Source organism: Vicugna pacos, chromosome 12 (assembly GCF_048564905.1).
Source record: "Vicugna pacos chromosome 12, VicPac4, whole genome shotgun sequence".
Taxonomy (NCBI): domain Eukaryota; kingdom Metazoa; phylum Chordata; class Mammalia; order Artiodactyla; family Camelidae; genus Vicugna; species Vicugna pacos.
Window position 1 is genome coordinate 18,464,490 of NC_132998.1, and position 14,672 is coordinate 18,479,161.

At 37.1% G+C, this 14,672-nt stretch overlaps 1 pseudogene; it reads right to left on the reverse strand.

Moving 5' to 3' along the window:
• Nucleotides 1–10,233: 10,233 nt before the first annotated feature.
• On the reverse strand, nucleotides 10,234–10,313 carry LOC116282714 (U4 spliceosomal RNA; annotated as a pseudogene).
• Between the last annotated feature and the right edge of the window lie 4,359 nt (nucleotides 10,314–14,672).

The following is a 14,672-nucleotide window of genomic DNA, read 5'->3' on the forward strand; positions in this document are numbered from 1 at the left end:
CAAGCTGCACAGCCTACCTTTTTCTTTTTTTTAACTCAACGCCCACCCCCCTCCCAGAAATACTTATCAATGCTTTAAATTTCTTGTTCGGCCATCATTTCATTTTAAGCCTGACTGGAAATGGGCATAAAGGGGAAAAGGGAAGTTGAAGAAAAGATATAAAATCCCTTCAAATGACTCCGCTCTTTCCCTGGCTTTCTTTACTAAGTACAGAACATTTCCCCCTTTATGACCCACCTCAAATCCCACCGGCTTTCTGCCTCTTCTGGACCATGCAGTCTTCAGCGTGTTTTTGCCCCGTGGTGATTCTCACCTGTTCCGCCCACCTGGTAATCATTCATCCATTCCCAGGTGACTCTCAAGTCTTTTGCGTTCTTTACCTTATCAGATCTTAAACTTTATATCCTCATTATGAATAAAGTCTTCTTGAAGGCGAAGACTACATCTTAAGGTTCTTTTTTACCTTCAACATGACCTATGTGAGTGACTTCAAATAGTAGCTGCTCCATATGTTGGATAAATGAATGTTGATTACATTTTGGCTTATGGATACTATTAAGAGGATATTAAGAAACCCTCTGGTGAGTACCAGTGAGTTTAACTCCAGAAAAGACCATTTGTATTTAAAGGACACGCTTATGTACAGTTTATTCAACACAAAATATACCCATTGAATGATTTCTACGTGCTAGGTACTATGCTAGGTTTGGAGAATTCAAAGATCACTAAGACGTGGTCACAATGTCTAAGAGCTCACAATGTAGTAGGGAGTCAGAGACATGAATAGATGACTTTATGCAGTAGTGTAAGTTCTAAGTTAAGAGGGGCAGGCATAGGGATTTACAAATAAATGGAAAACTTAGAAGAAAAGTTACAGGGTAATAAGCTTTGTTTTGATCATCAAAACAATTGATACAATAAGACGGAAGACTCAACTGAACTAATTGCCGGGCAGATACTAACTAGATTATACTATCTGTTGTTTTAGTTTTTTTCACTTTGCATCTTAATGCTTTACTGTGGTTTATAAATTTAGTCTCACTCAACTGCTGTATAAGATCTGGTTTCATAAACAAAAAAAAACTTTTTTTAATTTTTAAAGCTTGCATTTTTCTACAGGGATCTATCATGCTTCCTGCTGGCTCCTCCAAACTGAGTGATTTTAGCTAATTGCTTATGGAATGCTACGAGAAAACAAAACAAAACAAAACAGAGTTAAACATTAACCAAGTCGTAGTGCATTTTTATTTTTCAGTTCTAATGGTAGAGAGGTGAATATTTCCCCCCAAATCGGTGCTAATAAGGAAGAACATTTTTAGAATTTTTTTCACCTTGATTTACTGTGTTTGAGACAGGTTGAGATCGACTGTTTTTGGAATCCCCTTGACATATGACTCTGGTAATTAAGTGAGACATCTAGCCCTCAAAAGATCAGCTTTAGAGTGAGGGTGTTAACATGAAGCACCATCAATTGCTGAGTCCATTTATTGATTGTATCGGGTTGTACATGGGCTAATATTGTTTGCATTGAGAATGAGATGACTGTGTTTAACCAGAACAAAGGGCACCAAGTACATCTTTGTTTTGTGACCCATGACTAATTTTTAGAAGGACACAAAGCATCTTGCTGCCAGCAACCTTTTTATTGGGAAGGTGGGCCATCTTTCCTCTGTCCCTCGTCTTTTTTTGTTGTTGTTGTTAATATCCAATATTCTTGTAATGCAAGGGTGCTTATGTGGGAGGAACTGCTGGTGTGGTATGGGGGGAGCATATGTTTTCAAAAATAAAGCCTATGCATTTTTTATTAAAAAGTGTTTTTTTACAACAGCAGCATAATCTGCAGGTGGAACGCTGATACGGCCATCTTGTTGGCTGTTAAAAAGTTTATTCTGCGTTAAATTGACTCCCACGGGCTGCATTTTTCAGTGCTGTTATGACCACCAACCTTTCTTATTGAGAAGGTCAATAGACCTGATATGAAGTCTTGTAAATCATCAACTCACTCTTTCTGTAATATCTAATGTGTCCCAGTTCACATGCCTTAAAAATTATAAACCACAGCACACACTGTATATCAACCAAATAAATCAGCTGCTATAAATTAGGTTTTCTTTGGGTTCTGGACAGATTCATACCATTGCATTTCACAGGTTTTAAATGCTTTTAGCTCAAAAGACGGGATCTCTTTTAGTGGTCAGGCATCAGAGAGGCATCGGAGAGCATTCCAGCAATCTGTTTTAAATAGTTTACAAGCACAATTGACCCTGAGGCATTAAAAATAGCTCCCTGAAATTCTAAAGAATATAGAGATAAAACAATGAATGTGTTGTTAACCGCCAGGTTACTATTTGATGGAAAAACACTGAAGTTTTATTTTGATTACAGGAAAGAGGAGGTTAAGAGCTATGAAAAAGGGTAATTTGGCATTCTGGCACTGAAGGCAGCATGGTGCACAATGTGTGGATTCTTTACATGTGGTGTGAAGGGGAACCACAGTCCACCAAGCTTTTCGCTGGATGGGCTTAGAAAACTCCTGGCCTGTCCTTTCCTTGTTTGCTATGAAAACTGGTTCTACCTGTATAGCTTTTATTAATAGATCAGAATGTTACCCCAAAAGGAAAAGAAAAAGACCCCAGTTCTTGTCATACCTGAAAGATAAGATTATAGATAGGAGATGGAGAGCATTGTGTAGCAAAAGATTTCAAAGAATTTATTTAGGAAAAGAAAAATACACCTCCAAGAATGGTAGGTGGGCTGATCCAAGGGGGAAGAGCCTCCGTCTTTGTTTTTCCCCTTCTCTTGTACAATTGCTTAGAGGTGGCCTTTTGATTGACAGATGACTCTTGCTCCTAGAATGCTTAGTCATGTTTGTTTCCTTTACGCACATCCTTACCCACGATGCACACAGAAAAACCCATGGGGGAGCCTAAACTGCAGTGCTAATTATATTACAATGAGCACTGGGTCATGTCTGGTTAAGTCCTTGTCGCTACCAAGTCGCTACCAAGGCTGTCTGGTTCTAACCAGTTTCCTGCTGGCATTCATTTAGAGGAAGTGAAGTCCCTTTATGCTGGAGTTGGGCATACTGCCATCTTCCAGACCATCCTTCCTTTGCTCCACCTGTCTGCTCTCCCCACTTATCTAACTACCCAACTAAAATAAACTAGATACTTATAAAACTGTGAGCCAATGAAAGGGTTACTAGCATTAACTCATTCCTGCTTCTTTACAATTTCCTTAGTTTTTAAAAATTGATTGAATAATGAAAAGGTCTGCATAAATCTGTGATTGCTGATAGCTTTCCACCTGCTTTCCTAGCCCATGTGTCTTGAGTGACTTTTGTTTTTGTTTTCAGAGTAATTTTTGAGTTATGAATTTATTTCTTAAACAGTAAACTCAGTCAGCCCTGCTTCCTGGTAGTAGAGGATGCAATAAAAAGAAAAGAGAGAGTACAGATGTGTGGGACAAGGGCAGACAACAGGTTTGGAAGCAAGAGGCAGAGATTCTGGTCTTAATTCTGTCACTGACTGTGTGAGTATGTGAAGGCATTTACTTTCTCAGATGTGGTCAGTTCTCATTATTTGCAGATTCCATATTTGCAAATTTGCCTACTTGCTAAAGTTTATTTGTAACCCCAAATCAATACTCATGGCACTTTGACCGTTATTGGTGGATGGACACAGAGCAATGAAAACCTTGATTCACCCTAAGCACAAGTTCCCAGCTGAGATCGAACAAAGTTTCAGCTCTTACACTGTAAACAACCGTCCTTTCATGCTTTATTAAGTGCCACACTGTTTTCCAATTTTTGCTTTTATGTTGGTGATTCTGCTTTTCAAAATAGCCCCCAAGCATAGTGCTGAATGCTGTTTTGTGTTCCTAAGTGGGAGAAGGCTACGGTGTGCCTTCTGGAGGAAATACATGTGTTAGTTATATTTCATTCAAACAGGAGTTAACAGTGTTGTCAACTGAGTTCAATGTTAATTAAGCAAAATATATATTAAATAAGGTGTCTCTAAAGAGAAACACATACAAAACAAGGCAACGTACTGATTGATTGATGACAATATTGTGCCCAGAGGCTCACAGGAACCTAGCCCTGTGCTTCCTCTAGGAGTAGGGGCTCATATTCACAAATTTGTCATGACTCTGTAGAACATAACTAACATGAGTAATGCTATTCGACTGTGTAATTGTTTTGTAAAGAAGAAGTAAAATTAACATCCCATGCGTTACGGTAGTTCATCCTCAGGATTTTGAGCTGGAAGGTGCCAGTCAGGAAAACATAAGCCACTCTATGTATTTCAGATGAAAAAGTCTTCATAAGGAAAGTCAAGTCTTGAACGATGCTTAAAAAGGCTATGAAATTGACAAATTATAACTGAATATACTTCGATTAAAAAAATAAATAAAAAGATACCAAAAGTTAAAAAAAAGAAAAGAAAGAAAGGCTGTAAGAAACAAAGGTCAAGGAAACCTCCAGCAAGATGACCAGTCTGAAGCATTAAAGAGAGTAGTTTTTAAAAGCTTCCCTGGAAGCTGCTGTAAAGAAGCTCAGATCTGCTTGCGGCTGCCTCTGGAGAATAGTGGCTTTTTCTTTTCCATTTTTCAAATCCCAAGTAAATGTCTGTTATTAGCAGAAGTTAACCTGGAACCATGCAGAGAAGGGATACTAAAGAATGTTGTTCTTGGCTGCTTCCTGAGATCTTAGAAGAAAGTGGTAGTGATTTGGGAGGTTGCCAAAAGACAGTCCAGGGCAGGGAGTAGCAGTATTAGTAGGTGTAGTAACAACAGTAGTAAAATGATAGTCTAGCTGTGGGAATAAAATACTCAGCATACCGTGGTGTCAGGCTGGCTCTTCCGTTAAAGCTTTGTCACAGACCTAGAGACCATTCACAGAAGTTCCTCTCTGTTCATGTACGTAGAACCTACAGGACCACAGCTACACCCTGGCTTCAGAGCACAGGTCAGAATTTACCAGAATCCAGGTGCTTTTCCTTCTTCTGGTCTCTTTTGTGAGGATCTGGTAAGGGTCTGTTGGTAACTCAGATTCTCAAAACACACAAAAAATCTAGTTGCACTATCTTCTTGAGACAAAGGAACTACTTGACCACTTGTTCACCTTCTTGGTGGCAGCTACTCTCAGTGGTACCCAGGACCAGACACACCCACTCTTTGGAGGGAAAAATCCTTCAGCGCCCTCAGGGATGATTTGTTCTCCTGAGGGTGACCAGATGTAACACTAGGCAATAGCTTAATAAATTCTTTATCCCAGATACTCTTTTGCATTATAACATGGAAGAAATTTCAAGGTCAATGGCGGAGCCATGTGGGGGCAGGGTCATTGTGGTCAGTAGAAATCTTAGTCTAGGAATGATCAGATCTGAGTTTCAGTGCCAGTGCTTTGACAGCTAACTAATATAAAAACCATCATACATTTTAAACACAGGATTTGAAGTCTTGAAATAGGTCCTCTTGGGGCTTTTGAATATTCCTTCTGAAAGGTCACTTAAACCCATGGTTTGATTGCAATTTAAAATTCTCTTAAAAAATAAAAAGGAAGGCTTTTGTATAAATACCTAGATAACCCCCTCAAAATAAGTGATCAGGGATGGGGTTTTTCAAAGCCTTTAGTACCAAGGTGATGGATTCTGGTATAAACGAAAACTTGCTCAAATTTTGATTTTTTTTTTCAGTAAGTTATTTGGTTGTTTCTTAGATCAGTGGGTGACTAGAGGTGATTTACCTTGAGATTTGCTCTTTTAACTTAAGATTGTTTCAGAATTTAGAAGGTAACTTTAAGGCAAATATTTTGGTTGCATTATAAAGGCAAAATGTCTTCACATGAGATCTTGTGTCATGGAGATGCTGAGTTGTAACCGAGCCTCCCTCTCACCATCTTTCAGTGTGAGAAGGCCACTGATTGCAGCTGTTTCCATGACAGGACCATAACTGGCTTCCCCTCACAGCTGATTACATTTTAGACTCATTGTGTATACATATTTATGCAAATCCCTGTTCCTGGAAAGTTTTAGCTCAGCTGATAAAAAGCAGTCGTTTGATTTCCATCCTTTTACAAAGGAATAATAAAGGCGGCCGAGGAAGTGTTGACTATTCAAGTAAAACAGTAGCTCTAACTTCTTTGCCTTTCCAGGCTTGTCCTTTAGTAGAAAACAATGCTGTAAATAGAAGTGAGCCCGTTAGCTGGAAACAATTCAAGGATTGAATTAAATAAAAACTCCCCTGGGTTTCTGCATGAAAGCTATTGAATTTGGCTGCAAATGAGCACAAAGCACTTTCAAAAAATTTTTTTCTCATCCTTCCCCATTGTAGAGTCCTTGATTTCATTTATTTGACGATAATAGATCTCCACTGACCTATGTAACTGGTATATTTAAATACTTATGTCAGTTAAAAATGCGTATTTAAATACCTATTCCATTAAAAAATATGTTAAGAAAGAACGTAAGAGCTTGTTCAACTGTCCTTCTTAACAGCTCCTTTGGAGTTAATCTGTGCTCTCAGCTAAATCCAAACTTGCAGAATTTCATTATGAGAGAGTATTGAGTCAATTCAATTACCCTTGGAATTTGTGGTGGTCTGTCATGTTAGAGTTTCACCTGAGGGAACTACAGAGTGCAGTCATTTTAGTTTTGCTAAACTCACGTGAGGCTATCCTGATAGACTGAGGAAATTTGGGGAGTGGGCCCCGATCGTTTTTCACTTTTTTAAATTGAAGCATGCCATACCCACAGTAATGAGCAGAAAGTGCACTGATAGTGAGTATGTAGCTCAGTGAATTTTTACATACATATACACGCATCATGATCACCCTGGTGAAGACAGAACATTTCCTGCAACTCAGAAGTTTCCCTTCTGCTTCTGTTACCGAGTCCAAACTCGTTCTGCTGATCACATGACAGGCCAGTAAATCAGGAGACGAGGTGTTGGGGCAAGGAATAAGGGTTTTATTTGGAAAGCCAGCAGAGCAAGAAGATGGGGGACTAATGTCCTAGAGAAACATCTTCCCCAAGTCAGAATTCAGGCTCTTTTTACACTAAAAGGGACATCGGTGTGGCTGGTTGTTGTAAACTTCTTGGTTTTGGAATCCTTTTTTCTTGCAGCTGTCCACGTAGGCCAGGTCCTGGTATCCCTGTAAACCTCCAGTAAGACAAATGTTATTTTCGATTCTGCAACTTTTAATCTTTATACGAATGGGACAGTGTTATACCCTTGAAGGTCAGAGCCTTGAGAACGGACTATCCTGTATATTTCAGGTTATAGGCAACATTCTTTTGCAAAAGGTGCAGAACCAGCACGACTAAGCAGGAACGAGCACAGGGTTAGAGCTAAAGGAGTCAGATTTGTTCTTCCCTATTACACTTCTCTTCAGGCAATATTCTCACCCTGAACTTCCATCGCCATTGATTAGTTTGGTCTCTTCTTCAACTTCATGAAGTGAATCCTGTATTATATGGTCTTTTGAGTTTTGTTTCTTTCACTCAGTATGTTTGTGTGCCTCACCCATGTTGTTGCATGTAACAGCTTATTTTGTTTTAATTGCTGAACAGTATTCCACTCTATGAATATACCAGAGTTTGTTTCTCTTTTGGGGCATTTGGGTTGTTTCCAGTTTGGAATTACTATGAATGAAACTGCTATGAGTGTTCTTGAGTGTGTCTTTGGTGGACCTACGCACTCATTTCTCTTGAATATATACTTCGGTGTGGGAATGCAGGACAATAGAGCAGGCCTACAGTTAGTTTTTATAAATACTGCCAAATAATTCTCCAAATGACTGACAGTTCCAGAGTATATTTCCACGGGTCCTGCTCCACATCCTCACCATTTGGGACTGTGTCAGTCTTTTAAAAATTTAGCCATTCTGGTGAGGGATTGATGATATATTCCTGAATTTCATTTAGGGAATATTTCCCTGATTAGTAATGCTGTTTAGCACCTTTTCATATGTTTATTGGTCATTTCTCTCTCCCTCTCCTTGTGTGTGTGTGTGTGTGTGTGTGTGTGTGTGTGTGTGTTTATGTATAAAGTATCTATCTGGTACTCACTTTGAAAATTTTGTTGTTTAATATCCTGACAGGTGTGTGAATGTCTTTGTATATTTTTTAGATGTGAATTCTTTGTCAGCTATGTTTATCCAAATATTTTTTCCCCAAGCATATATCCAGAGGGAACTGTAATTCAAAAAGATACGTGCACCCCAATGTTCACAGTAGCACTGTTTACAATAGCCAAGACATGGAAGCAACCTAAGTGTCCATCAACAGATGACTGAATAAAGATGTTGTGGTATATTTATGCAATGGAATACTACTCAGCTATAAAAATAATAAAATAATGCCATTTGCAGCTACATGGATGGACCTGGAGATCGTTATTCTAAGTGAAGTAAGCCAGAAAGAGAAAGAAAAATACCATATGAGATCACTCGTATATGGAATCTAATAAAAGAAGACACTAATGAATTCATCTACAAAACAGAAACAGACTCACAGACATAGTAAATAATCTATGGTAACTGGGGGGAAAGGAGGTAGGGATAAATTGAGAGGAAGAGATTTGCAAAATTAACTACTATATATAAAATAGATAAAAAAAACAAATTTCTTCTGTACAGCACAGGGAACTATATTCAATATCTTATAATAACCTAAAATGAGAAAGAATATGAAAATGAATATATGTAAATATATGAATGACTGAAACATTATGCTGTACACCAGAAATTGACACACTAATTGACTATACTTCAATTAAAAATAAAATAAAGTAAAAATAAAATGGATTAAAATAGCAAATATTTTTTTCCTAGTCTGTAGCCTTTCAACTCTTTTAATGATGTCTTTTGATAATGAAAGTTATGTAAGGAAATCAAAGACATCACTTTTTTCATGGTAGTGCTCTTTGTGTCTTATTTAATAAATTCTTGCCCATTATGAGATTGGACTTGTTTTTGATGTTAACTCTGTGGATATTTTGCAAATTGCATTCAGGGAACCAGCAGCCTGTGCAGCTAATTCTTAAAGTCCTATTCAAGGAGTCAACGCCTCCATGTAGTTATGAGGAAAGAGAGTTTTTTTAGGACAATGGCAGTTGCTGTGGGATTATTCTTCTTCTTTTTCAAAAGAAGTAAAGTGATTGTGTTTATTACTGACTCTACTCATTTGCGGTGCATTAAAATCACATCAATTCCTAAGATGGACTGATATGTCCTTTAACCTGACATTCAAAGCTGAATGGGCTTCTTGGTACCCTGGTATGAGCTAGTAAAAACACTTGAGAAGGTGTGTAAGGAAAAAGAGAAGGAGAATATATCCATAATTAGTTGACAGAACAACTGTTGAGAAGATGTAGAAAACTAAAAATATCTATGATTCATGCTTTAGGAGTAAAAAGGACTTTAGGTGCTTCTCTGAGCCCTTTGCTGGGAAGATGCGTTAAGTGCATTAGCTTATCCTGATTCTCCCTAATCTACCATGTGGGCCAACTGAATAGAGTTAGTGCATAGAGCAGAAGCCAAACTAGGGGGTTCAGAAGATGGAAAAAGTAGAGGTGGCACCAACTGTCTTTCCCGTGACTTCTTTGCCTGGAAAGCAAAAATGTCTCAGGACCAGTTAGACCTCGGATTGGATGTGGCCAGCAATGGATGCAGTAACAGTGACTCTTTGTGGACCTTGGCTTCATGATTGCTGGACCACTTGGTTCTCTATCAAACAGCAAAGCCACAGTCAACTTATCGCCCATGCTGGTACTTCCCTGTGCCTTTCCAGATCTCCTCTCCACCCTTCTCCTCACTGCTTTTTGCCCTGGGATGCCTCACCTGTGTGGCATGGGTTGTCCCTTGTCCTCCGGCTTCTGGTTGGGTTTGGCCAATTGGGAACACCATCGGGAGATCAATGGGAGGAAGGAGAGTAAGGTGAAGGTATTATTCCTTCCCTTCAGGGTTGCTGCCAGTTGCCTGTGTCCCAGGCCCTAGGCCACAGCCCCTTTTGGGTGGCCCTGTCCACATGACACTTATAGCCTCTGACCATTACTTCTCCTAGAGTATCACGTGATCCCTTGTCACTTCTCTACATCCTGTCTTTATGAGTACCTACACATAGTTCCATTATTAAACTGTCCACAAAATGTGGAGGTTTCACCCTTCTTAAAAATAAGTATGAATAGAATATATATATTATAGCTTATTTGTTTATTTTTTAGACTAGCATATTCTTTTTTTTTTTTTCAATTAGCAATAATCGTGCCTCAGATAAACCTCATTGGCTACGATACTGCCACTGCACAAAGCTAGACTAGCATATTCTTGATACCAAAACCTGGCAAGGACATTATTAAAAAATTACAGAACAATTTTATTCATAAACATAGATGTAAAAATTCTAAGCAACATATAGTCAGATTGAAACTAGGTCTATAAGAAAGTATATAAACTGAGTTTTTTAAAGGAATGCAACTTCAGGTTAGCGTGAAAAAATCAGTATAATTCACAACATTAGAAGAACTTTTAATTAATTAATATACAGAAAATATAGAGCAAATTATAAAAACAGAGAAAATAACTTAAAAGGTATTACTTATAATAAGATAAAAATATGAAATACTTGTGAATAAAACAAAGTATTTGTAAGGGCTCTATGGAGAAAATTGCAAAACATTATTGTGACAAATAAAAGATCTAAATAAACTGAGCATTTATTGTTTGGAAGTCTCAGTTTATTAGAGCTGTCAGTGCTTCTCAAACTGATCTATAGAATCAATACAATTCCAATTAAAATCTCAAGTTTGCTTGTTTTTTTTTTTTTTTCCTGTGTGGAGCTTGAGAAACGGATTTTAAAATTAAGTGGAAATGCAAAAGGCAAATATTTCCTCCAGTTGTGGTTTGTCTTTTCATGCTCTTCACCGTGCATTTTGAATAGCAAAACATTTTAATCCAATCCATTCTTTGTACTACATTAAAAAAAAACTCTCAGAATGAATAATAGATCAAAGTGTAAAAACTAAAACTGTAAAACATCTAGAAGGTAATATAAAAGAACAGTTTTGGGACTTTGGGGTAGACACAGGTTTCATAGATACGACACCAAAAGTACAATCCATAAAGAAAAAAACCTGATAATTGTGCGGTTCTGTGTAAAGTATGTTTGTCGCGTTCTCACCAAGAGTCAGCTGTTACCTTTCCACACTCATTCATGCCACTTGAAATTTATATGTAATATACAGCTAATGTTCAATTTCATATTATTTAAAATGGCAAAATATGAGTGTGGGAAGAGATGTATTTCTATAAACATTGAGTTGAATGCTTCAGAAAGACAGAGTAAAGATTAATTGCTAAGTGAAAAAATAATTTTATGTTTAGAGTGGGATAGATAATTGCAGCATACTGAAAGATATTATAAATACTGAAAAGATTTTTGCCCTTATAATTTAAAACAAATTCTATCTTACTTAAAGACAAATACCCTGGAAATTATGCAGATGTATTTTGGTTTTGTTTTCTTCAAGAAGTGAATATGGAACTTTCATTGAAGGAATATTCAAAACGAAGGAGGTGATTCTGTACCAAAAGACTGCTGAATAACTGTATTGTCACATGTTTAAAGTTATAAGATACTTATGAATAATTTGAACTTGAACTTTTCGATGAATTCACTGACTGTTGTCCCAGTAGCGTCAGATATGAAGGCTCTTAACAATATATTAAATTATATCTGTATATCCTTTTGCATATTAGCAAGTTGTATCTTTGCAGTCTTTACATTTTTATTATTATGCTAAATTACATTATATAGATATATAACATCCATAAAGTTTAATCTTTTAGTCTTTTCCTTTGTGATTTTTTTTATCACTTCAAATAGTTTACTAAGTTATTAATATGCAATACTGATAACTACCCAACACTATCTTTTATAGGTAATTTTAGTTTAAAAATTTTATCATTTTATAGATATGTAGTTTATTTAGTGATCTATTTTTTCTTAAATTGCTTATCAGTATATCCCAGTATCATTCACTGATTTTTTTTTCTAATCCATTTTTGGGTATAATTGACTTCATATTTAAAAAAATTAGAATTCTAAAAAGAATTTCACTGTCATTTTCCCATAAGAAGCTAAGTAAGTTATTATCTTTTCCCACCTTGAAAACAAGAAAGGAAGGAAGGGAAGAAAGGACGGAAGGAAGGAAGGAAAAAAAAAGAAAGTAGGGAAGGAAAGGAAGTTGCAATAAATTACAACTTATCCATGCAAAGTGGTGATGCTGAACTGGGGGTGAGTTTGCCCTCCAGGGACATTTGGTAATGTCTAGGGACATTTCTGGTTGTCACACTCAGGCAGTGTTTCCGCTCTCTAGAGGGTAAAGGCCAGAGATGCTGCAAAACATTCTGCAATACCCAGGACAGCCGCCAACAACAAAGAATTATCTGGCCCAAAATGTCAATATTGCTGAATTGAAAAAACAAAAAATTCTTGTTGCTGTAAAGAAGTGAATAGAATGCCTTCAGAAAACCAGAGGCACACAAAAAAATACTCAGAATTTACAAATGTTTAAAACAGGAAAGGCACAAATGAGTTTTCTATGGGAAAGGAGAGAAAGCCTCATGCACACGGCATTGTTATTAGATAATTATATACACTGGAAAATGAACGTTCAGGGAACTGTCTTCTACACTCTTTCATTAAAAAGGTCTGGGGGGTATTAAGAGGATCTTGCTGGTAGAGAATGATATTGATCGAGTAAAATGGTCTTTGGGGAAATTTCTCAGATGTTTGATATAAATGGAAGTTCCGAGGCCATGGGAAATATCTTGCAAGGTTTCCTTCAAGTGGAAGTCAGACCTCAATTATGTCAGGGATTCATTCAAAGACACATCACCCATGCTCTTCACTCTGTGGTCCCCAGAGAAGTAGTTCTTAACACCAGTTTTGCATAGCACCAGTTTAACAGTAAGTGTTAGAGTTACCAGATTTAACAAATAAAAATCCAGGATGCCCAGGTAAATTTGATATTTATACTGGAAGAGTAATCACTGTCTATCTGAAATTCAAAATTAACCGACCATCCTGTATTTTATCAGGCAACCCTAATATGTATTTTAATTGCTTTTAATTCATTTTTAATACAAAGAGAATGATTTTATACCTGTTAAATTTTCCAGTCTCTTGACAGGATCTTTCTCTACCTGAAGTTTTCTTGCATCTTTCTACTCCTCACTTTCTGTCTTTCTTATCCTACAAATTCTATTTAATTACCACAGAATCAAAATTCTGGACTCATTAATTTTCTCCTTTTAAATGTTGGCTTTTGTGGGAATGATTCTAATTTAAAATACACTCCAAGTATGAACTCTGAACTTAACCAATAGTATTTCCCAATAAGAAGGCTGAGCTCAGCTATGGTGTTGGGACAGTGAAGTGTGGGTGAAGACAATAAAAACAAACAAAATAAAAACTGCTGTCAAAAAAAACCCACAGAGGAGAGAGGGGGAAACCAAACCTCTCCTCAGGCCTGCCACTTGGTACAGAACAGAGTTTCTCAAAACAATGTCTCTGGGCCAGTTTGTCTCAGAATCACTTTGATGGCATTTAGATGCGAATTCCTGGGCCTGCATCAGAATCTTCATTTTGGACAAACGCCCCAGGTGAATTTTAATGCAACTGAAGTTTAAACACTGCTAGGCCAGAATTTTTATTGGGCAGGTGTGCTCAGTATTGGAAAGTGTTAAAAACTAATGGTTTCTTTCATTTTAGAGTTTATTTGGAAATCGGATTGTTGCTTCTTAAACCATGCTGAGACCACGAACTCCCAGTTCTTCTCCGGGACCACCTAAACTCACTTTTTTACAACATTTATTTTTGTTCATTCGTTCATTTATTCATTCAACAAACATTGACAGGTGCAAGCCCCTGTGACTATTTTAAATGGAAATGTTATAAATATAAACCTTATCATTACCTTCCTGAAGGACAGTGTCTTCATATTTTACATTTATGTCTTTCTCCACATTGTTGGCAGCCAAAAAAAAAATACAGCTTTATTTTACTTATTTGTTTTCCTGTCACCTGTGGCAAATATTTAATTTGTTACTAAATGACATTTACGATTTTGAACCTGCTTGTTTCTGTGTCCCCAACATGCACTGGGGCCCAGCATGCATTGACAATATGTGCCTATGCTTATCAAAGTGCCCTTGGGAAATGAAATAACATGTGAAACTCATTTTTTATTTTGCAGCAAACTTCATAACGTTCTCCCTGATTCTATCCTTTGGATAGATTTCTAGTTTATCTTATATGTGAGAAATGACCTTATAACCTGTGTGTGACAGTTGTTTGGATTTTATTAAGTGCCCTGCTAGCTGGCGATATAGGGGCATTACTCATAGATATTTGTTTGCTACCCCAGTAAGCCAAGAAAATTTATTTTTATATATTTAACTACAGTGTCTTTCTTCTCCCGCATGTCATTTAAAAGTAGCTCATAGAATAAGGAAAAAACTGCCAATTCTGGCTTTCAAAGTGGGAAAAAAGAGGTGGGTTGCCATTAGGAGTCCCAAAGGTGAGACTTTGTAATGGACACGTCCTCTAGGACAGAGTAAACTTGATGAAAATTAAATACAAATTCAAACTAAGAGGAGTTTCAGTTTT